The sequence below is a fragment of the Eptesicus fuscus genome, chromosome 10 (assembly GCF_027574615.1).
Source record: "Eptesicus fuscus isolate TK198812 chromosome 10, DD_ASM_mEF_20220401, whole genome shotgun sequence".
NCBI lineage: Eukaryota > Metazoa > Chordata > Mammalia > Chiroptera > Vespertilionidae > Eptesicus > Eptesicus fuscus.
Window position 1 is genome coordinate 67156246 of NC_072482.1, and position 23180 is coordinate 67179425.

At 37.4% G+C, this 23180-nt stretch overlaps 1 protein-coding gene and 1 pseudogene across 1 annotated transcript in view; one reads left to right on the forward strand and one right to left on the reverse strand.

Annotated features, from left to right (window-relative positions):
• Positions 1–23180, reverse strand: part of GRM1 (glutamate metabotropic receptor 1) — a 307099-nt gene that overhangs the window by 156163 nt on the left and 127756 nt on the right. The window lies entirely within an intron of this gene.
• LOC114230996 (isoamyl acetate-hydrolyzing esterase 1 homolog) lies at positions 20618–21321 on the forward strand (annotated as a pseudogene).

Genomic DNA, 23180 nt, shown 5'->3' on the forward strand with positions numbered 1-23180 from the left:
TTCATATTGAGAACTTTTTTTCTGAGTCACCTCAGAAAGGTGGTATATGAAACAGGCACTCTGTAGTACCTCTATATTACCCCATATGCTTAACATATTGTGAGGCTAAAAAGGTTCTCTCTCATTCCTGCTATGAATCTCCATTCTCCGCGCACGCTTGCCTGCATGTCGCCAGGAAAGCTAGAAGCATAGTTCTCAGTGGAGAGCAAGCAACCCCTGCATTTGGTGGATTGTCAGACTGCCCTGAAATGGGACTCTTTTATTGGTGCAGATCTATTTACAATAAAGAATTGGTAAGTGAATAAGCCCTTTTTCAAATACTTTCCCTAACAGTGAGGTAGGAGGTGAACTCGATATCTGGTAAATAAATGGATGTTAACTTCCACACAGTGCCATGGGAGGCTCATAGGTCTTATTTTCCCTATGCCCTTCCCTCTTCCTCCCACCTCACATACCCCTCCCTGTCCCAGACATGCCTACCCATCATCCAGCCACTTCCTAGCACTATAGGAACTAAGGAACAGCAGCCTTTCTGCCAACTGGTGCCATCACCAAACCATCTTGTGTTACTACAGTGCGGTATGGTAATTAAAAAAAAGTGTAAGATGTCAAATTATTGTTATTATTGTTATCATCATAACCTTACAGTATCTTGTAATGTGTCTGCTTCAAACTGTGTTAACCACTTAACATGTATTTTCTAGTTTAGTAATAGAGTAACATTATGGATTATAGTTATTATTCCCCCTATTTTATAGATTTTGTAGAACTCTGAGGATATAGAGTTCAAGAACATAGATTTAGAAGCTATGAAATTTTGGACAAATTACAAAGCTTCAGTGATTTGATGTTCTTCCTGTTGCCTATTAAGGCCTTGCTTCAGATTCTAAGTGCTTTCTTTTTTAGTTCTTTCCCAACTCAATATGCTTTAAGTCAGTGGGGGAAAAATATGAACATAGGAAAAGCAAGATACTATAGCTAAAAATGTAATCATTTCTAATTCTAACCTAATCTTTCATCTCAAAATAACAGTACCTTCAGAAAATACAGCATGGTTGTTCTTTGCATATAATCATATGGTGCAAAATGGCAATATTCCACTCCTAATAAAAACACTAGAGGCCCAGTGCATGAAATTCATGCACGGGGGGTTGGGGAGGGAGTCCCTCAGCCAGGCCTGCACCCTCTCACAAACTGGGACCCCTCAGGGGATGTCAATCTGCTGGTTTAGGCCTGATGCAGGACATCGGTGGCTCCTAACTGCTCACCTGCCTGCCTGCCTCATCACTCCTAAACACTCTGCCTGCCTGTCTGATTGCCCCTAACCACTCACCTGCCTGCCTGATAGCCCCTAACCGCTCACCTGACTGCCTGATTGCCCCTAACTGCCTCTGCCTTGGCCCCTGCACCCAGGACCCAGGTTTCCCTCCTCCAGTTGGCCACAGGCAACCAGAACCCGGGCCGGTTTCGCCCGGGTTGGCCATAGGCACCCAGAACCCGGGGCAGCTTCACCCGGGCCCCAGCTTTGTCAGGAAGGATGTCCGAATGATGTCTGAAAGACGTCCAGTCTATCCGGTCTAATTAGCATATTACCCTTTTATTAGTATAGATTATTGTAATGTCAGTACATTTTTTAAACTCAACAAGACACATTAAGATGAAATGTTTATTTTAACCTTTCTGCTCCCTACTTTTCTGCCTCCTACCTCCTGCCTTACATTATAAAAAAAATGTTAAAGTATTACTACCATAAGCAATGTCAGGCTTAAGTGAATCATAGAATCCAAATTAATAATGCCAATTGGATTTATGTCAATGAACAGGATCCTTATCAATTGATACTCGCATGTCAATCAATGATAAGGGCTCAGACATTCCTAATACCTTCCTTCCATGAATAATATATCCTTGTATCTCAAACTGTCATTCTGCTTTGTGCAACTTGTCTCCAACCCATTTTCCATGGACCTTTAAATCTTTTTATTTTTATTTTATTATTTATTTATTTATTGGGGGCAGAATAAAAGGTATCTCAAAAGCCTGGAGCCATAGACTATCAACCTTCCATGTGATGCTCCATTTTTTTTTTCTTTATTCTATGACACCACATTTAACCCTTTGCACTTGCTTGCTTTTTTCTCGATTCCTTTATTCTAATGCTAACCGTGTCGAGTCACACTCGACATCCAAGTGCAAAAGGTTAAAGTACAAAGAAGTGAATGAAGTCAAAATGGAAACAAAGTTGAAAATTTTACCAACCTTCACCTACATAATCAAAAATGTCCCAGATCTTTAAAGCATTTTGGGACCAAGTTAATTGCACTCTCTAGGACAAATTATCCCAGGTGGATGATTTTTCTATTCTTGCCTTTCTGACTCTTAACCCAAGATTTAGAGCATTTGCTCAGTTTTCTAAAAATAAAAGTATCTGTTAACTGCAACATGGTCACAAGATAGAGCAGAGCATTTGGATCTGAAGGATTCATATTTCAATTCTGGTATGCCAACTTCTAGCTTCATACTCTAGGGTAAATGAATTGATTTGCATCTCTATTTTTTTGTTGAGTGTTAATAATAGCTAATTTATAGGGTTACTGCCAGGATTAAGTAAATTATTAGGTATAATATTATTTTGTAAACTGTAAGAAAATTATAATGTAATATAAAGGTTAAATTAAAAGTAACAATACATAAAAATTAAGTTAAGCTATTTTACCAATACATGATATTGTTTGATATCATTTTATAATATTTTAAAATTTTATTGTTTTAGACAAGTTATCTTAGATGTTTTTTAAATAAATTATGCTGCCCATAATCATAGGTAGTTACAAAAATATAAGAGGGAGGACAATATTAAACTGAGAGCTGGAGATTACTCAAAAAAGAACACAAAATGAATATTATTAACAAAACTAGAGGCCTGGTGCATGAAATTCATGCACAGGGGGGGTTCCTCAGCCCAGCCTGTACCCTCTCCAATCTAGGACCCCTTGGGGGATGTCCGACTGCTAGTTTAGTTGGACATCCCTCTCACAATCCTAGACCACTGGCTTCTAATCACTCACCTGCCTGCCTGCCTGGTTGTCCCTAACTGCCCCCCTCCTGCCGACCTGATCGCCCCTCACTGCCTCTGCATGCCAGCCTGATCGCCCCTAACTGCCACCCCTGCCGGCCTGGTCGCCCCTAACACACCCCCCTTGCCAGCCTAATCACCCCCAACTTCCCCCCCCTGCTGGCCTGGTCACTCCTAACTGCCCCCCCCACTGGCCTGGTTACCCTTACTGCACCCCCTGCCAACCTGGTCACCCCCAACTTCCCCCCCCTGCTGGCCTGGTCACTCCTAACTGCCCCCCCCCCACTGGCCTGGTTACCCTTACTGCACCCCCTGCCAACCTGGTCACCCCCAACTGCCCCCCTCTGCCAGCCTGGTCACCCCCAATTGACCCCTCCCTGCTGGCCTGGTCACTCCTAACTGCCCCCCCCACTGGCCTGGTTACCCTTACTGCCCGCCCCTGGCATCCGGGTCACCCCCAACTGCCCCCCCTGCCAGCCTAATCACCCCCAACTACCCCCCCTGCTTGCCTGGTCACCCTAACTGCAACCCCCCAGCCAGCTTGGTCACTCCCAACTGCCCCCCTCTGCTGGCCTGGTCACCCCTAACTGCCCCCCTCCCCCCGCCAGCCTGGTAGCCCCCAACTTCCCCCCCCCCGCTGGCCTGGTCACTCCTCACGCCCCCCCCCCACCAGCCTGGTCACCCCACACAGTCTGCTATTCAGTCACTTGGTCATCCCTAACTAACCCTCCTGTCAGCCTGGTCACCCCACACAGCCTGCTTGTGAGGGCATGAGGGTTAATTTGCATATTACCTCTTTATTATATAGGATACTGGCAGTAATTTACCTTTTCTCTAGAGATAAATATATATTTATTTAATATAAGACATATATATGTATATATTATATAATATTTATAATAAAAAATTAAAGTCAAACCTTAACTTCAAAATACCTAACAACAACATAAAAACCAATGACAATCAATTATTCCAAAATGTAGCATGGAGAAAAATTGGCAAGGGGCAGGGATAAGGTAAATTTTTATTTAGGTGCTATTTTTATTAACCAAGCATACAACGAAGAAATAAAATATATTTAGAGAATATTAGTCTTATTAACTGTTTTCTTATGCAAATAACAAATGTTCCCCGATTATTAATTAAAGCTATGAAAAGAAAGACTATTCTAATAAGTTAACATGTTATACTACTTTCAGTACATATAACAAGTCTTAAGTTTTCAACACACACAAATGTGTACTTTCTTAAGTAGAAACTTTTTACACACACACAAATGTGTACTTTCTTAAGTTTTCAACACACAAATGTGTACTTTCTTAAGTAGAAACTTTTTCTGCTCACTCCAAATAAAAGTTGAAAAGGTATTTAAGGAACATCGGTTTGGAAGTAGGTCACGTTATTATCCTGGGTTACCAACATTAAGCAAGTTGCTAGATAGGGAGATATTTAATATACCTGCATAGTCTAAGTCACCATGACCCCATAGAACTTGAGTCCTTCCTCTTTACTCAACTTCCAACCACCTAGAGTTCTGTACAGGGAATGTCTGATGATAGGAAATCAGGATAAACTTTAAGAAAGGAAAAAAAAGAAGTCTCAGAAGGATGTCAGGGAGCCTGAGGGGCTACGTATGAAAGAGAGGAAGAGATCATTTGGGACAGAGGAAAGGAGCTGATTAGAATAAATTGAGTCTCTGCTGTGTGTCAAAGACTGTGCATTATTTCTGACTTTATAAGAACCCTTCAGGGCAAACATTCTAAGCTCCATTTTACAGGTAACAAAATAGGTTCAAACAACTCAATATTCAATACATAATTATTTTGCCTTGTTCCCACAGACACTACATGTTTGGGCTAGCATGCAAACCCAGGCCTGTTTGACCCAAATGCCTTTTTTTCTCTCTCACCAAAGAACTCTTTATTTTGAGTTGCTGCTCTATTTTGAATAGATGTGTTTGGGGTGATAGTTGATAGTAATATGGCCAGGTATGTAGAAATGTCTATATCGTGTACTGCCCATTAATCCTTTCCTCTACAGGGAAATAGACATTAAAGTGCTACCTAGCTAATACTTATATTTCAAGTACTTAAAATAGAGCTCTCGTAAAAGATTATTTGAAGTACCTAACAAATTTCAAGTCTATACTTGGGACCAATGGGATCATGCAAATTTTAGGGGGAGAGAGAGAGAGAGAAGTCTAAGTGTGTGTGTTTAACAAAGCTCCAAGAGCCCCTAAGCCCGCTTACCAACCAGCCACTAGAAACCAGAAAGAGAATAACAAATGGGCATAGCTCATGCCTTTTAAGGAATAATAACTCTGCCCACTGATAGTATCGAGATCGCAGGCCTGGAAGAGCAACTCCCTCTCCCTTCAGTGGGAGTGTCTATCAAGAAGGTAAGGACTAGCAAGGGGACGGACCTGGGAAGACAAATAAATGTGTCCTTCTGTCTCAGGTAACAGTGGGAATCTTACCTTCTCCCACACAGCAGTAATGTTATCTCCCGCTGTTCTGCCTCTTGCTCCTGACCACATCTTCCTGCCTAATTCTCAACAGCAGAAAAGGCCCCCCAGTGCCTGACTGTAGGACAGAGACAACTGTGCTAACCATGCCTTGCAGGCACCCACCCTTCTCTTCCTCTGCCACACATACTGCAGCCTGCTCCTCCCTTTGAGCTCCATCCATCAGGGCTTAAAGGGGCCCACAGCCTATGGAGATCGGGTAGACGTGATGCTGCTGCCCGTGCAGGGACCTCCGCTCCCTCGGCCCTGGGAAAGCTGCCCTGGCCCTGCCGGGCACTGCACGGCGCTGTGTGCAGTGTGGAGGAGAACAAGGGAGTGGACAACTATTGATTGGGCACAGGCAGAGCTGACCCCCCGTTTGGCTACAATTGCAAGATTGTACAGTGCTCTCTGCTTGCCTTTAGAAAATCTATATGTCTCAGAAAAGGATTCAAAGTAGGCAAAAGGACAGATCTAACTTAGAGAAAAATTTTAAAAGTTTAATTTCAATGGACCATTTCTAAGTATACGGTAGTTGTTGGTAAGTGTTTTTTTTTTCTTTGTTTTGTTGTTGTGTTGTTTTGTTTTGTGCGTGCGTGCGTGCGTGCGTGCGTGTGTGTGTGTGTGTGTGTGTGTGTCTTCCTGCACTTAACTCCTCAGGGAGAAGAATATACTGCTTTGTGATAGCAGTTCAGGTTCCGACTTATTTAACTAAAAAATAAAGTTTAAAATAATTTCTACTTAAGCATTCACTGACCTTTTGTAACTATCACCATGTTATTTTTGTTACTCTAACCTTTTGAACCAGCTGTCTGATCAGCTACCCATTAAGAACTTGCTACTTAGATTTTCACTCACCTGAAATGTACATGCTGGGTTAAATGAATCCTCAAAGAGGAACAAAGAAAAAGGCAGAGCACTAAAGTTTCCCATAAAATAAATGTTACCTTTTAAAAGAAACTTTGTATTCTATGAAAGAACTTAAAAGAGTAGTTCAAAAGAAAATAGAAAGAAATTAGCTTTGTAGAAAAAGGAACCATAGCTCAATACCCTTCTTTGTCACTTTTAACAAAATCTTAGAATATTATAAATACTTTTATACTTTAAACGTTTAAACACATTCTGAATTGAATCTCAAAGCATCCCAAAGCTACTTTTCATATTACTTAAATTATGTAAGCAAAGTAAGGCAGATAGAGAAAGATAAATACCATTTATATGTGGAATCTAATGAACAAAAACTGACAAACAAAATAGAAACAGAGGCATGTATACATGGAGTACACTGACCGAGGTCAGAGGGGAGGGGGATAGAGGAGAGTGAATGAGAGAAGGTGAAGGGATTTGCCAAGGAACACATACGCATGACCCATGGACAGAGACAACAGTGTGGTGATGGCCAGTGGCAAGGGGGAAGGGGCTGGGTGGACATGGGTATGTGGGGGAAGGAGGCGTGGAAGGGGAGAATGGAAAACATCTGTAATTGTGTCAACAACAAAGAATAAATGGATAAATAATTTTTGTTTTGCTTTCAATTGCCCCATTTATTCTTTGATATTCTTTTTTTAACTTAATTTTATCTTTACTATTGAGAGTATTACAGATGCCCCTCCTTTTTTCTCCCATTGACCCCTCCATCCAGTTCCTGCCCCACTTCAGGCCTTCACCAACCCATTGTCTGTGTCCATGGGCAATGCGTATATGCATATAAGTTCTTTGGTTATTCTCTCCCCAGCCCCCCTTCCCTCTGAGATTCATCAGTCTGTTCCATGTTTCCATGTCACTGGTTCTATTTTATTCATCAATTTATTTTGTTCATTAGATTCCACGTGTAAGTGAAATCATGTGATATTTGTCTTTCTCTGACTGGCTTATTTCACTTAGCATAATAATCTATTTAAAATAGTTTGAATATGGAGTCACAATATTTTTAAACGCATGTTATTTTCATGTGTTAATTCATGCATTAAGGAAATATTACATAATACTGTCTAAAGGGGAGAACTTTATGTTAAGAGCAAAGAGGCAAGACCCCTATAAGACAGCTCCATCCTCACAAGATATGAGAAGATGCCTTAAGGTGTGACATAAATTTCAAGCTGCAGAACTGATGAAATCAGGGCTGCTGCCTTACACCTGGCTCTGTTTCCTTATACCTTTTCTAGAACCCTGAACACAAAAGGCCCCTACTGAATGTTTTCATGGTGAGCATTCTCAAAGGACACATAAACAAGGATTCTAAATTGCTTTAACACTGACTTTTTAAACTAGCAATAAACTGAGTGTTTCTTGTATAACTTTTTTTGCATTATTAATTTATTTGGCAAACTCTTTTCATAAGAAACATTGAAATTAATTTTAATTGCTTCTGAATTACCACAAAAATGAATTAAATGTATTATAAAGGTGAAGTTCTGAACAGGAATACTACACATTGTAATATCAGACCCAGCTGTAAATGTGATGCCCTTGTCTGCATTACTCACCCCTTTCTCCTGGCACAATATGAAGTTACACAAAACAGAGATGGTATACTGCCTGTCCTGCAAAATTTTAAAATTACAGTTACATGGGATCTTTTTCAAACGAGGATGTGTATATTAAGCAAAATTAAAGGGACATATTTCCACATAGAGATATTTCTGGGTTTACAGGCATTTTCTGTTCTAATTCTGAAAGCTCGGGAAATTAGAGTAAGTTGGTAAAAGCTTTCATCAATAAAAACCTCTGTGCTAAAGCACTCCTGCCCTTGCCTTATTATAGCATTTTAAATGGAAGCAGTATAGCTACATTTTTCTTTCTTCACCTACAATCTCAAGCAGCTCAAAAATAAGGGGTTGTGAAGTTCCCACTAACCCACCTTATAAATTAGCACATGTAGAATGCTAGGGAGAAAACTGGCTGTTATCAGTTTCACAGTATCTAGTTATCGCTTCTTTGAAAGCTGTAGGTGCATGCAATTAACACTCAACAAGAACATTATCTTCAAAAATAACAGATAATTTACATGTGTTGAAGAAAAAGGGAGTTCATCCTGTTAAAAAGTTTGTCATAAATAGTGATTGAAAAGAATACACTTCCTTTAATTGGAAAGACTTTTGCTATCTACACACCTACAGGATAAAAGAATTAACAAAGTTTGGCGGCAATGAATGCTCCAGCATCCAAATTTGGGGGAATTTATGTGAGAGGTAGAATTTTTCATAATCTTTTCTGACTTCCCCCTTCCTATGGAATTCAAATTTAGAACATAAACTCAAGTTTCAGAATTTCAAAAGGTCTTAAGAACCTGGTTAAATAAATGTTAACTAAGACTCCTCTGTACATACTGTGCAGCAGACATATGGTTAGATGATCATAGCTGGAAAGACGCTTAGGTGCCATCAAGCCGCTGATTCACAAATTTGACTATAGTATAGAAATCTAGGCTGTCCTCAAGGGAAATGAGCACTTTCACCAGCATAAAGCTGTCACTGGGATATGGCTGTCTAGCAGGGGCACTCCTACATGCATTTCTCCGTCTGCTAGCTGGGTTCCAATGTCCTAGTAGTTGACAGAGAAGCAGCATGAAAGAAGATAAAATAATCCCACAAAGACTTGTATCGTGGTATCAACTAGGAATGTCATATAAGTTCAGTGTATGACTATGGTTTCTTGAAGAGAGGAGCATTTGTCTCAGAGGTTCTTAAATTCTTCTTGGACAGACCTATATCTGCATCTGGGTGCCAAATGGAGACTGAGGGATGTTAGTCAATGTGTTGGGAAGTTCAATAGAGAGTTAGGTAGTGAGACAACTGGAAGATAGAATAGTTGTAGTAAAAGAGAGAAGCTCTTATTTTGGAAGATTAAAGTTAGAAAATTCTAAAATAAAATAAAATGCTCTATTGGTTGGCTGAATTAAAAACATGGTGAAGCTGAGTAAGTTAAGAAAATATAATATCAAAGTGAAGCTGAGAAAGTTAAGTAAATATAATATCAAAGTGTGAGTTGGATTTTAAATCATTGACTTGAAGGCTCAAAATATAACAGAGATGAAAACTATAATACAGACTCTGAAGGCATAGAGGTAGACATATACTATGGAAGCTGGCAAATAATGACAAAAAATGTCATTAGTGGATAATGTAGACATCAGAAAACAGATGGTTCAGTGGACAAAGCATAAAACTGAACAAAGAATATATGAATAGATCAATGGGAAAAAAAGAGAGAGAAGCCCAAATTGCTAACATCATCATGAAAATATTTTTAAGACACTGATGATGAGAGAAATGCAAATTAAAATTTTGAGAGAATCACAGAATACCTGTTAGAATGATAAAAAATAAGAATGGGGACTAAAAATAAGTGTAAAAATGTTATAGGATTGAATTCCTATATACTGCTGATAGGAAAGTAAACTGGGTCAGCTACCTGAGAAAACGAATCGGCCAAATTTTGTGAAAATCAAGTATGTGAATACCCTCTGACCCAATAATTATATTCCAAGGTATCTTCCTCAGAGAAATACTTTCACAAGTCCAAAAAGGGACAGGAATATTTATTATGGCAGTGCCTTAGAAACTACTTAGGTCTCCACCATTAGGAAAATGAAGTCTAAATTGTGCTCAAATGTACAAGTAAAAAGCAAAACCTAGATATAAAATGTAGAATACATTTTTAAAACGTGACATTGAGCCGAAACCGGTTTGGCTCAGTGGATAGAGCGTCGGCCTGCTCAAGGGTCCCAGGTTCGTTTCCGGTCAAGGGCATATACCTTGGTTGCGGGCACATCCCCAGTAGAGGGTGTGCAAGAGGCAGCTGATCGATGTTTCTCTCTCATCGATGTTTCTAACTCTCTATCCCTCTCTCTTCCTCTCTGTAAAAAATCAATAAAATATTTTTTTTTAAAAAGTGACATTGAAAGAAAAAAAAAGTAAAAACAAAGGAATTTATAGAATAATAATTACATATACTTAAAACCAGTACACTGAAGGTTGTTGTCTCTACCTCAAGAAAAATGGCACTTATAAGAGCCCTCCTTGGCCATCAGTTGGTACATGCACCACCTCCACTCTTCCTCCAGGGTGACCTACTGATGACAGGGGATCATCCCCTCCTTGCACTTCCTTCACTTGGCTCCATAACACCGTCCTCTCCTGGGTATTTCCCTCTCACTGGCTGCAGTGTCTCAGTTTATTTGGTTGCTTGCAATTATTTTCCCAAGTTCTAGATATCACAGTGACTCAGGGTTCAGACCTCAGATCTCTTCCATTCTCTAACTACAACTCTTATTCTTGGTTATCTCATCTAGACTCCTAACTTTAAATTATATATATATAATCTCCTAATGACTTCCAAATTTTGCATCCCCAGCCCAGAACTTGCCTCTGAATATTGACTGGATGATGAATCTAAATTCAGAGCAAGTTCTCCACATCCATGATGATACACATCTCAATGGTTATCCAAAATAAAACATCATCTCTCTGTTCCACCTCCTGTTGAATCCAGAAAGCCTACCACTCCTATAGGCTTGCTCATCTTAGAAAGTGGGGAATTCATACTTCCAGTGCTTAGTCCAACTTGCTCATACCTTACATCCAATATGTTAACAAAACCCTTTGCCTCTACTGATGAAATATATCCACAATCTAGCCATTTTTAACCTCCACCATTCCTTCCACCCTAGAATTATTGCAATAGGCTCCCACTTCCATCCATGGCTACCTAAAGCCCATTCTACACACTGCAGCCAGACAAGTCCTTTTAAAATATCAGTTAAATCATATGTATAACTGAAATTTTTCATAATACTAATTTTTAGTATATATCATTCACTAATATTTTCTATTATATTACATTTTTATGAAGATCATAACGTATTAAACTTATTTCATGACCCACTAAAGTATCATATCACATGTTGAAAAGTACTGGAAATCAAGGAGGTAAGAACAGTGAGTTTTAGAAATAGGTAGGTAAGCTGTATGATAAGAATGAAGAAAATAAGATGAGAAAAACAATGATAATAATCAAATTAATAATTTGCTTACATATATTGGATATTTTCTATATTACAGAAACTGTAGTAAAAGCTTAATTCACTTCTCTTTTTAATCTTAGACAAATTGACATATGACCTGAGATTCTTCCCAAGGTCAAAGGGCAAGTAAGCTACAGAGCCAGAATTCTAGCCCAGCTCTGTATGATTTCAATGCCCCTTCATTCAATACAGATTCTATCCTCTATTGCCAGAATAACATATTTCCTTCATGTATGTCCATTATTATTTTATAAACTGTTTGTAAACATGACATTGAAAGAAAAAAAAAAAGAAAAAAAAAGAACAAAGAAATTTATAGAATATAAATTTTTTTAAAATCCAGATAATGGGCGCATTTTTTCCTACTTCAATTTGCTATTATATAATTGTTGTAACTGATATTTGTTTCCAAATGTTACATGAATACAGGGATTACAGTTGTGAGTATATGAAACAGAGTTTATTCTTGTGTTATTTATTAATTAATTATTGTATTATTTATTTTTATTACAACTATAAACCTACTTTTGCCCACCTTTGTGTTTGCATTAAAAGGAGTATTTCAGAACATTATCATTCTATAGACTTCCCCTTTTCAGTAGGAAAAGGCCTCACATTTAGAGATTATCTTGGAGGGCAATACATCTTATTTATGCTGGAAGTTAAGCAGTTTTGTGTGTGAAGAGACTAGCACGTATTCTGGATGATCAGTTACTTGGTCTGATCAGTTACTTGGTCTCATTTTAGCACAATCAAAAGAAGGTGATAGATCGTTATGTTTATTTCCATTTTTTTCAACCTCTTTTTTTAACTTCATTTTTATTGTTTACAATATTACAGATTTTGACCCCAACTTTGCCCAGCTCCACACAGCCCCCTCCCTGCTTCCCTCTGGCCATTACCTCTGTGACAGTCCTTTCCCCAACCTGTGTGCTGTGTTCCTTTTTAAGCACAGAGAGAAACTATTATATATGCAATACAAAAGCTTATAAACATTAATTTGTCATGGACCAGACAGTGAATGGCAGGAAAGAACAAAAGGTGACAGACTGCTTTTAGCTTCATTATAAGAGAAAGGAAAGAGAAAATGGAACTAACCTAAGAGGCATAGAGAAGTGAATAAAATACCTAAAAAAGGAGAAAAGTGGGAGCAAGTAAGAGAGGTAATGCTGAACCAAAAATTAATTAATAGAAAATCAATTAATGTGAAAAAAGAGAAGTCAATGTTTTCTCCCTCCAATATAGGTAAAAGCGTCAAACTTGACCGCATGTAAAGACCCTGAAATCAGAGGAGTGTTAGAAGCAAAGAAAATCCACTCTGGCTACTGAAGTTAACTAGTAAAGGGCTGAGTGAAACGCTCTGGCTTAAGTTGGAAATCAAAGCAATAAAAGGATAGAGTAGAGAGGAAGGAACCCCCTCAAAGAAATCATTCCATAACCCCGTCATTCATTGTTAGCACAGCCACCTTTGTCTGTGCAGGACACTCTTCTGAATGCTTGGGAAACAAATACAAATGAGACCTAGTCATTGCCCTCAAGGAACTCACAATTCTATTGGATGAATCACATTAGTACACAGACCATCAGAGGATACGTGTTTTTATTGATTTTTAGGGAGAGAGGAAAGGTAAGAGAGAGATATAGACAGAGACAGAAACATAGAGAGAAATTCCAACCAGTTGCCTCCTGTACTAGCCCTGACCCAGAATAGAAACCTGCAACTTTTTGGATGACGCTCCAACCAGCTGAGCCACCTGGTCCAGGCCCCTTCTTTGTTAAGGCTGAATAATATCCAATATATATATATATATATATATATATATATATATATATATATATATATATATATATACACACACACACACACATATACATATGATATTTTCTTTATCAATTTATCTATTGACAGATAGTAAGGTTGTTTCCATATCTTGGCTATTGTGAGTAATGCTGCTTTGAATGTGGGAGTACAAATATCTTGAGATAATGATTTGATATCCTTTGAATATATATCCAGAATTAAGATTGTTGGATCATATGGTTGCGCTATATTTAATTTCTTGAGGAACTTGAATACTGTTTTCCTAGTGGCTGTACTACTTTATATTACCACCAAATGTACAAAGGCTTTCTTTTCTCTACATCCTCACTGGTATTTGTTATTTCCTGTCTTTTTTTATAATAGACATCCTAAAAGGTTTGAGGTGATATCTCAATGTAGTTTTGATTTGCATTTTCCTGATGACTGCTGATATTGGGAACATTTTCATGTTCCTGTTGGACATTTGTATGTCTTCTTTGGAAATAAAATGCCTGTTTAGTCATTTGCCCTTTTTAAGACATGTTATTTGTTCGTTTGTTTTGCTATTGAGTTATATGATTTCCTTGTATATTTTGGGAGTTAACCATTTATTGGATATGTGGTTTGCAAATATTTTTTACCATTACATAGGGTGCCTTTTTATTTTGCTAATGGTTTCCTTTGTTGTGCAGAAGCTTCTAGTTTTATATAATCCCACTTATTTTTGCTTTTGTTGCCTTTGCTTTGAAATCAGATTTTTAAAAATCCTTGCTAAGACTGATGTCAGGGAGCTTATCACCTATATTTAGTTTAAGGTCTTAAACTCAAGTCTTTGATCTATTTAGAGTTGATTTTTGTGTATGGTATAAGGCAGTGGTTCTCAACCTTTCTAATGCCGTGACCCTTTAATACAGTTCCTCATGTTGTGGTGACCCCCAACCATAAAATTATTTTCATTGCTACTTCATAACTGTAATTTTGCTACTGTTAATGAATCGTAATGTAAGTATCTGTGTTTTCCGATGGTCTGAGGCTCTACAGCAGTGGTTCTCAACCAGTGGATCTGTTGAGAACCACAGTTTGAGAACCGCTAGCAGGGTTGCCTAAGACCATCGGAAAACACAGATATTTACATTACGATTCATAACAGTAGCAAAATTATAGTTATGAAGTAGCAATGAAAATAATTTTATGGTTGGGGGTCACCACAACATGAGGAACTGTATTAAAGGGTCGCGGCATTAGGAAGATTGAGAACCACTGGACTATAAGGTTTCATTTTGGGGGATGTAGATGTCCACTTTTCCCAACACCATTTATTAAAGAGACTATTATTTCTCCATCGCATATTGGCTCCTTTATCAAAAATTAATTAACCAGATATGCATGGGCTTACTTCTGAGCTTTCTATTATGTTCCTTTGATCTATCAGTCTGCTTTTATGCCAATGCCAGACTGTTTTGATTACTATAGCTTTGTAATATAGTTTAATTTCAGGAAGTATGATGCCTCTAGTTTTTTTCTTTTTCTCAAGATTACTTTGGCTACTCAGAGTCTTTTGTGGTTCCATACAAACTTTAGGAATGTTTGTTCTATTTCTGTGAATATCACCATTTAAATGTTGATATGAATTACACTGAATCTGTAGATTGTTTTGGGTGGTATGTATGGACATTTTAATATTAATTTTCCAATCTATGGTCACAGATTTATTTACACCTTTCCATTTATTTACATCTTTCACAATTTATTTTATCAGTGTTTACAATTTTTAGTATACAGGTCTTTCATCTTCTTGGTGAAAGTCAAAATTTAGAGATCTGAGTATGGGAAAGCTAAAAAATATAGCTATCCTAATACCATGTTTTACAAAGAACTGTGGGTGGAATTGCTAGCACAATGCGCTGATTGGAATCAAGTAAATACGACACCCTCAAAGTTTTCAGAGGATTTTACTGCCATTAAGAATCACCACTCTGGACTAAAAAAGACTGCCACTGATCTTGGCTTAAATCAGTCCTTGAACTGTCAATCATCTGCAGACAAAAAGGGGACTTAGGAAGCTGCTCAGGCCTGAAAGACAGGATATACTCCTACACCAATTTTTCAGGTGTGCTCACAAAAAATCACAAGAAAATGAAGAATGTCCCAGAGGGCCCCAGAGAACTATAGACAAGGGGGCTACTGTCAGGGAGCGGAACCAGGTCTGTGCAAGTAATGCTCTCCAACACTAAGGGAGACTGCCTTCACAATTTGGGTTCTATTTTATAACAGAATTGCTCTGGACCAGACCAGCATCTGCTGTCTGTCTTTCGTTATCCCCTTTACAAATAGGAATGTTTGATGAAATAATCCTATGCTACTTTTACCAGGGCATAAAGGGACTGTGGTGGTAAATTAGCTTATATTTTAAATTCACGTCTTCAGATCAAAAGGAGCCATATTCAGACCTGATATGCAGGCTACTGCTTATTATCCAGATATCTTTGTCTGAGACTTGTGTATCACTGGATGGGGCTTTTGGGTTGTCTCCCTGGGAAGAGTTAAGTATATTTTGCAGAATACTACTCAGCCATAAGAAAAGATAAAATACTGCCATTTGCAACAACATGAATGGATCTTGAGAATTCATGCTAAGTGAAATAAGTCAGACATAAAAAGTTGGTGCAACTCAGTTGGTTAGAGTGTCATCCCAGACACCAAAAGGGTGTGAGGTCAATTCCCGGTCAGGTTGTAGGTTCCAAATTCAGCTGGGGCACATGTGCGAGACAACTAATCAATGTTTCTCTCTCACAATGATGTTTCTCTCTCTTTCTCTCTCTCTCTCTCTCTCTCTCTCTCTCTCTCTCTCTCAAAATCAATTTAAAATTAAATAAAAAGGTCAAGAACCAGATGATTTTACTCACATGTGGGATATAAAACTGAAAGCAACAAATGAACCATCGAACAAGAAAAACAAACAAAAACTCATAAGATACAAACAACAGTATGGTGGTTACCAGTGGAAAGGTAGTAAAAGGTCAAGGGGGTCAAATATATGGTAATGAAAGAAGATTTGACTTTGGGTGATGGGCATACAATGCAACATACAGATAATGTATCATAGAATTGTACACTTGAAACCTATAATTTTAGTAACCAATGTCACCTTAATAAATTTAATTTAGAAAGACAAGTGACAATTTATTTTAACAAATATTACATGTTATCATTAATATTTTATTGCAGAATGAATATTTCTGGTTTGCCTTCTTTCAGACACATGGTAGGATTTCACTTCCCTTTCATAATACAACGTTTATCCAGTGAAATGTGAATGGAAGCTATGTGGTCTCTTTAGGGTGAAAGTTTCTCAATGGAAGTACTCCAATATATTCCTCCCTGTTTCCATGCTAAGCAGCAACCTTACAGATCATGAAAACTGCATCAAGCTCCACATCCCTGAATGAAAACAACATGAAGCAGAACTCCACAAACCTGAGATGATAGGTAATGAGAGCCCTACATCTTTGTTGTTTTAAGCCACTGTGACAGTAGAGTTGTGTGTTACTACAGCATAACATAGCCCATCTGACTAATAGAAATACATAGGTATAAGAAATCAATGATTTGCTTACCACAGGCATTTAATAAAGATTTGGTTAATGGAACTGAATTCATGCAGGCATTTGGGGTTTAAATAATAAAACTCCAAATCAAGAAGAATGCAATTGAGTGGATATCAGCATTTAAAGAGGCCCCCCAGATAATTCAAATGTATATCATTGAAAAATGGAAAAGAGATTCCTGCACAAAATGAGAGGGTTTCTCAATATTGAAAACAATAGAACAATAAGCTGTCTCAGAAGGCAGTGAGTTTCCAATCAAACCGAAAGAGTGTGAGAATGTTTGAGAAGTTGAAGAGAGTTAGTTCTGCTTTGTAATGGAGGTTGAATCACATTTCCTCTGATTCAAAGATCAATTGTGTGACTGTAATTGTATCCCTCTCTGTTGTTTTCAAACTAATTTAAAACAAGATAGGTAGAAGCTAAGTGAATAGGCTGAACCCAAGATTTATGATAATCCTATTAAACTTTATCATCTGACAAGTGTTAATGTCTGAGGTGACCCATTTTAATATTGAATTCTTGGTTAAATCCAGCCATGTTCCAGGTCCTACATTTTACACTGCTTCAGGGTTCTCAGTGGGGAGGAGACCTATTTAAACACCCACTCCAGCTGTGATTTACAGACTAGATGGCCTGATTATTGCCATACTTCTGAGGTATATCTTTCCCTTTTCAAATGTGTTCCCTGTTTTACAGTAACCACACAAAGAAATTACCAACATGTAAATATTTATGCCATAAGCAAGAGACATAAAAGAAAATAATAATTGGAAGTGCCAACCACAGGAGTCAGACTAAGGAAAGAAATTGACTAAGGAAAGAAAAGTATCCAGATTAAACAGGATAACATCACACAATCACCCTAGGTACAAAAATTCTAGATGAGGATCACAGAATTACTTAAGGAAGATACAAAGAATAATTTTAAGACCATAATACAAGGTATAGAAAAATAACACAGAGATCATCTAATTCTAGCCTCTTTTTATATATAGAATCTAAAATTCGAGGATGTATTTATAATCCTTTAGCTATATTCCCATCCAGGTCCTGGTAGCTGATTTCAAGACCAGTAACTACTATTTTTACTGTTTTATCAGCTAATATTCATAGCCTCTAAGAACTGGTAAGTAGGAAAGAAAGTGATAGTTGCCTCCTAAAATCCATTCTTTTCTTTCCTTTAATATATATTTTTATTGACTTCAGAGAGGGATAGAGAGAGAGAAACATCAATGATGATAGAGAATCACTGATCAGCTTGCTCCTGCACTGGGCATCAAGCCCATAACCCAGGCATCCTGGTCCATAGATTGACGCTCAACCACTGAGCCATGTCATCCAGGCCATTTTCTCCGTCTTGATTAATGAGTTCCTAGGTGGACTCAAGCCCAACCAAAAGAAAGAACAAACTTCTCAATCTCTCATGCAGCTAACTATGGCACTGTGACAAAGTTCTTGTCAATGAGATATGAGGATAGTGATGGATGTGTAGAGCTTCCATGGACTGCTCTTAAAGGGAAAAGTTCTTTACTTGTCTTCTTTTTTCTTTCCCAAACTGGACATAGATGGGATAGTGATCCCTCTTGAACTTTGCAGATGAGCACAATATCTGAGAGAATGACTGAACAGCAACGAGAAGGAACTTGAATTTCTAGAAGACCTCATAGAGTAGAGCTGCCCTTGTAGCTTTGCAGTGCCTACCTCCAGATTGTTAGTTTCATTTTATTGTAGTAACCAAACTGATACTCTGAATAAGGCAAAACCAGTATTTTTTATTACCAATTTTTATGAGGAAATATTGATAACTGGTTTGCCTATGATACTTTGTCCCTGATTAGTGACTTTCTTCAAAGACAGTGTTAGAGTGAAATATTTTATTGATTTAACCCCAGCATCTATAACTCATTTTATATTTTCAACTACCATGATTCATTTTGGTTCAGGAAAAAAACAAACTTATATGCAAATCTGTGATGCTAAAAATGTGTACTCCAATTAGCAAAGCTAAGAAAAAGTTTTTCTGAGAATGAATCCTACATGGATGAGCTAATAGTCAAAAGTTTAAAGCACATTTATGTAGTTTTGCCAAGTATTTTCTTTAAAGAGCAAGAAAAATGGGCAAGTAATCATTACCATCAGAATTTTGCCTGTTCTTCCGATAGGATATTCAAATGAATGATTTTTTTAACTATATTTTAAATTCAGATAATGTTGCATGTACAGCTGTAACTGACTTAGGGAGAACTGAGGAATGAAATTAGGTAATTTATTGCAATCAAGACAAATTCAAAAGAGGAAAAGTTTCATCCACCTGTTGTTTGGCAATTCTACTAAAGAGAACCCTAGGAGACATACATATTTCAGAGAGAAACAATTTCTTAGAGAACAAAATCACTCTAGCAATCAACCTTCTGATCTTTTCTGATTATTACTAAAATAAATCTGTTTTCAAACCCTATGTGGTAAAACTTATATGGTTCACCTCAAAGAATTTTAAAGTATATCCTGTGAAAATGAGATGAGAGTGAAAAGGTTAAAGTTAACAGTAACAAAGTAGACTAGTAATTTTGCATATGTACAATCAGCTTACTTTCAATGAAATGAGAACTTTTTAGCTAAGGTATGGAAATTCTTGATAAAGCTCTTCACAACTTTTTATGACTAAAACATCTACACTTTCTCAATCACTTTCCTTTTTAATTATTTCTTTGCTTATTTTATTTCCCTATAAATTATATTACTCTGTTCCAAAAATAATATTTTATTTACTCTTACTAACTATATTTTTCTTCCCACTTTTATTTAAAAATTTCTCAAAAATGACTACAAATTGATAATTATTGTCAATCATCTTGACCCAATATTTATTGGCCTCCTCTTTTCACTAGAATCAGACATTTGGTCCACAGTACATTTGAAAAGAAGGGACAAGGAGACAAAACTACTCAACTTACTCATGGTTTGGGAGAAGGGAGAAATTAACTGCTTGAGCTAAAATAATATTCTGAGTCAACCTACGAATTTCTAATATTCTGCTGTTATTTCAATTTGTACCAATATTTCCCCCCCCCAGAAGTCAGTCAACAAAAATATATTAAATAGTTATAATAAGTACTGTAGATATACTGGGAATACAATGGTAATCATGACAGAGTGCACTTATATTCAACACAGTGACAAGTTAAGGATATACATCTCCCCTTTTATTATTTGAAAACTAAGTTATTTGGAGTTTTCTTCTTGATCTTGACCATGTTCATAACTTACGGTGAGGACATAAAACGTATTTTGTTTAACTATCATGAAGACTTCATTATTCAGTGCCTACAATACTTCATTTCTCACCATTACTCTTTGGAGAGTTTGTGGATATTTTTTTGTTTTTAAGAGGTGGCAAGTTAGGTGTGAACATTCCAAGTTCCCTAGCCTCCTTCTAAGATCATTTTGTATTCACTGCAATCTCTTGAAATGCTTTTGTTATCCACATGCACTACACATCTATTTGTGTATCTGAGGTGTGTTAGTGCAAATTATCCTCAGTTGATCACCCTGCCTGCCTCACCAGCCCCAGCCTGTCTCCTTCCAGACACCCCATATCCAAGCCATGTGGAAATTGTCTTTCCAGCAGGGTAGAGGGGGTGCATCACTGGCTGACAAGCTGGTCTGAAAATGTGATGTTCTGAATCGTGGATATTCAGACTATCATTCTAGATGGGCCAAAATTATCCTTCCAAGATTAATCAGGAAAGGGAACATTTTGGATAACCCAGTACAGTTAAAATTTTCTTTGGTGCCAATGACAGTACACTAAAAGATGAGAATCCCAAGCAGCACACCCCACTGGATGAGTATGTGGCAAATTTAAAGAGCATGGTGCGGTACCTGAAACCCCCATACCTCTGAGAGCAGGATCCTTCTCATCATGCTGCCCCCTCTCTGTGAGGCAGCTTAGGAAAAGGAGTGCCTCGTGCAAGGTTGCAAGATAAATCACCTGAACTTGGTTGTTGGTGAATACACTAGCACCTGATTATAGGTAGCCCCAGACTGTGGGACTGACATGCTTGACCTCTAGGCCCTGATGTAGGAGGGTGATCAGGACTTTTCATCTTGTCAGATAGACTACATTTATCACCAAAGGGAAATGAGTTTTTGTTCTCAGGTCTCTGGCCATTGGTAGAGAAGAAAGCCTCCTTACTGCCACTGCTGCTCCCTTTCTGGCATAGCAGAAGCAAAGCCAGAGCTGTCTTCTCAGAGATAGAGACCATTAGGCACAGAAAAGGAAGGCTGTTAATTTACAGAACAAGATAACACTCATGCATCAAAACCCCAAGATAACTTATCAAAGAATATGTCTTTATCAAGCTTAAACCTTTGCTCACGACCCTGGAACAATAAACACTGACATTTGCTACCAAGATTAATGAAAGCATTATAATTTTTCAGGGAGGCTTGGTACCTAGGTATGTTGTTTTGATATTAAGTATGATTGATGGATGCAGGTGTCACCAGTGTCACAGCTACAAAGTACATCTGGAGCAGCTTGTGGATTATAAATGGAGAAAGGGAAAAACAAAACAAATTATCCTCATCCTTTCTTGCCATTTGGAACAACATGGATTGACCTTGAGAATATTATGCTAAGTGAAATAAGTCAGTCAGAAAAGGCTAAGAACCATATGATTTCACTCATATGTGGGATATAAAACTGAAACTAATGAACACAAACAGCAGTGTGGTGGTTGTCAAAGGGAAGAGGGTGAGGGGAGAAGGAGGTCCTACTATATGGTGACAGGAAAAGATTAGACTTTGGGTAGTAGACACATGGTGCAATATACATGGAAAACCATACCTAAAACCTATATGAACATATTGACCAATGACACCCCAGTGAAATTAATTTTAAAAAATTATCCTCAGTTGATGGGAAGTGAAAATGGTGTCATTCTTTTCTTGGTCTAAATGCTCCCCAGCAGATGTTTTATTATAATTTTATATTTCATAACCTATGAGTTTTAAGTGTGTCATCATGTTGAGGTTATTTCTAGTTAAACCAGGATTATGTCTCTTTAGCCATTATAACTAGAGCTAATCAGAAGTTCTACTTTTTAAATTATTGAAAGTGAGTTCTTACTCAAAAGTCAATTTTGCTTCAAGTCACATATTAGGATAGTACTCTTTTTTTTTATCATTCTATAGCTAAAGTTCAGTTTATTAAAAGAACAACCAGGCTGTGGGCTAGAAAGAATAAACCATAAAAAGCTTGTAAAGGTCCTATGAAGAAAACCAATTTTAATAAACTTTAAATTCATGACATTGGGATGCTACAGTCCATTTTTTATTTAAAAAAGAGAAAAAATTGAAATTATTAAAGTTGCAAAACCCACAGGACAAAAACCAGTCAGTTCTTTCTTAAAATAGAAGAAGTAGAAAGAAACTCATCAGTTGATATATATCACCCCATACAATTTGTATTTCATATTTATCTCCCCAAGGGTTCTAATATATAATTTGTTTTGTGCATGAAAGCATATATATATTTGCTTTCACGCAAATATATATATATATATATATGATGATCTGAAAATCAGTGAGGACTATTTTTCTCTTTTGCATAATCAATGAAAATAGACAAAAGCTTAGTTTTGCCCTTTCATCATCAATGAAAATAAACTAATGTGTAAATAGAAAATCTGATGCCTAATATAAGCAATAACAAAATCTAATAAAGCCCTTATAGAAGTTGGTCCTATAATGTAAAAAAAACACACACAAAAAAACAATTAAAATAGAATATCTGGATAAAATAGATATGACTTAAACAAATAGTACAAAATGTAAATAAACTTTTATAAAGATTTATAAAAACTCTAGGAAGATAAAAGGAATAGAGACTAGGAAAACTGAGGATGTGAGTTCTAATTCTGGGCATGCTACCCACTTGTACAAATTAAACAATGGGTACCTTGTCCTTCAATTTCCTCTCATGTAAATGAATAAGCAGAGTGTTCAATCTATTGACACTATACTGAAACCAGCCCATTCCTTCTCCAAATGTTTAGCTGGTAACACCAAGGTCATCTCTCTGCAAGCCCAGCCCAGCTTTGTTCTGCCCTGAGTAACCGGTGCATTTCTGACAGTGGGGTCTGAAATTAGTCTTGCTGCCTTAG